This window comes from Amblyomma mixtum, chromosome 1, assembly GCF_055824585.1.
Source record: "Amblyomma mixtum isolate Tamu chromosome 1, ASM5582458v1, whole genome shotgun sequence".
NCBI classification, from domain to species: Eukaryota; Metazoa; Arthropoda; class Arachnida; order Ixodida; family Ixodidae; genus Amblyomma; species Amblyomma mixtum.
The window spans coordinates 228978252-228981087 of NC_143012.1; positions in this window are offsets into that span (position 1 = coordinate 228978252).

The following is a 2836-nucleotide window of genomic DNA, read 5'->3' on the forward strand; positions in this document are numbered from 1 at the left end:
AGTGATATGCAGAAGAGGACCCCAGGCTTCTGAAGAGACCCATAGCGCTGTCATGTGATACGCTTACGGTGGAGCTTGAGTGCCTCCTGAATTTTTGGGTTTTACGTCTGCTCTAAGTTACTATTATTCATTGATTAAAGCCTGTCTATTATGACTGTCGGCTATTTTAGCTTTTGCATGCGCAGCTTTCTTGGACTTCACCAACTAGCGCCACCTGTCGGCCGCTAAAGTGTGCGGTGAAATACTGTGCGAACCTGCTGACCTTGATGATCCGTTGTCGCTTCGTGCTGGAGAATATGACTTAAATAGTTTTTCCTGCGCTAGCAATCATTAGTCCTGATGGCCACCGGAAATCAGTGGGTGTAAGGCGGGGGTACATTTAATGAACTGGGATGACGAGAGCAGAGGCGAAAACCCTGCGAGATCTTTCATTTCGAGCATTGAAAACATATGGCGATAGCGATGCTCCTGAAGCGCATGTTCATCTTCGTCTTTGTCATGCATATTCGTCTCCTTCTTTTCATAAGGTGCACCTAACCTTCGAATTTCCCTTGGCATTGATGGATGGATAAGTCAGGTGGTGGCTCACGCCATCTAGCAGTGAAGTCCAGCGCTATGCAGCGCATGGTAGCAGGCGCGCATACTACGCGTGTTTGCCGAAATTGTGTGGCCTTACAACAGCGACAGTGAAGTACCGCTCGAACTGCAAGGAATCTAGATGATGTCTAGAAGAGCACTGAAGCTTCTATTTCATGAAAGTGTTGGTATTGTAACTTCGCACTGGTAGAAGTACCTTTAAAGAGCGATAGTGGTGAGAGTTTTTCTGTGTACGCTTTTTATCGGGGACTGTACTGTTGGCGCATGCGGCTGCTTCATGGCAGTAACCATCCGACGGCTTTAACATAAGCAGACCTTACGCTGCTGACAGATTGCATAAGCGATTTACTTCTTGCGTTGCGAGCATTTCTGGTTTTCCGCACGGGTATTCTGTGCAACACATCATTTTAATATTTATGATTGGTGCCTACGCAGTGATCTCCAGACCGCTATTTGCTCTTGCGCACTTCCGGCAAATATTGTGCAACAAAAGTCGAAATACTAATTCGCATTTCAAAAGTACCATTTAGTGGGGGAACGGACACACGTGCGCTTCAGATTTTCTTCAAGGAAATCTGGAGTTGTAAGCGCCAAATTTCATTATGCACTAGCGCTGTGTGTTCCGCATGTAGCGTACCATTTTGTTAGCCTTGCAGTCAGAGTATACAGTGAAAAACTGCTATGGGCTTTTAGTTTTTACTTCAAGTGGCAAGATTTGAACGGTTTCCCTTGAATATCGAAATCGTTAGAATCGTACACAATGTGAAACAAGCTCTAAAGCTCGTAAGCTCTTGAATTAAAGGCAGCAGTGATCAACGTCTTTAAAAATAATTTTTATACCAAATGTGACACTCGCACACAGGCAGATGGGTGCTATTTTTGATCGCGCCAATACGAACGCTCTCCCACTTGCCAAAAACTGCATGGAATCAGGAAAAAGAACTTGTGTAGGTGACCCCTCAGTTTTGCTTTCCAAACAGGAAATGCAACTCTTGGATCAGTATTAAAAAATGCTATCCAATCAGCTGCGATAAAACCTTTTTTTATGCTTGTTAACATGTTTGCAAAAGTGCTGCTTAACTGCGTTTTTTGTTGATTTTTGTTCTGACATGCGAAGCTTATATATGTGTGCTCATCGCAATAAAAACTTCAGTTGGCAGTTTGCGCACGAGAGTTTGTGTCGTCCCCGTGTTGTTCGAAGTCTTTTTCAAAAGCGCAATTATGTGTGACCATGTTAACTACCAACTAGCCCAATTTGAAGCCCTCTTAAAAAGCTTATGCTCGAGCGCCATTTTTTTTTGCGCGAAACTCCAAAACCAAAAGAAAATTTAGAGACGATTTCGATAGTAGGTAATTCGAAGTTGGAATGTAGCTCTTCCCAAGCCACCTGCCATAGCAGCACCTGCCATAGCTGGCAGGTGCAAGGTTACACTGCAAGCCACTCTTCGGGACCTTCCCGCGGCAGCAACCTTCCAGCTCTCCATTCCTCCGCTTTTGCCGTGGCATGCGGCGTTTCGTTTTGAAACTTCAGATGACAGTATGAGCGGTCAGTTGGTGTGTTAAGCCGACTACACCAACACGTAGTGGCAGGGGGGATGTTGCTCTGCTTGCCACCCTCCGGAATCTTCCCGTGGCAGCCACCTTCAAGGTTGTGTTTTGCTCTGCTACCCGGGCGACCGTTTACGCCGGCGCCGTACGCAGGGACCAGCGCCTAAGAGCTGCGTTCTAGAACATCAGACGTCTATTGTTGTAGCGAAGCGAATTTCACTGACCGCTTGGGTGGTTACAATTGTGTTGCTATTTAAATGTTTACAAAGCTTAGTGTTAGATGAAGTTGGTGCCAGGCTTGCGCGGACAGTTACACCAACGACACTGTTATATGGCGGAATGAGGCAGATAACATTCGTAGCTACTAGGGAAAGCACCACACATCGGGCGCCGCATGCAGTCACAAAGGCTGAAGCGCGTGCAGACAGTGAAGATGCCCAGTAATAATGCTCTCACCCGACTCAAGAGGGGCAAAAGCAATGGCTCAGCTGCACTTATCTTTTCTACTCCAGGGTGCAAACTTTTCAGCCTACATAGTCGAAATGGCTCACATCCACGCTCATCACAGCGCTGTATACAACAGTCGCACTGCCCTGCATTTTCAATGGACAGACAAGAGGCTTGGGTCACTTATATTACAGGTGGTGGAGTGCGTTAAGCTTATCCGAAGCTGCCTTCAAACTCCAACGAG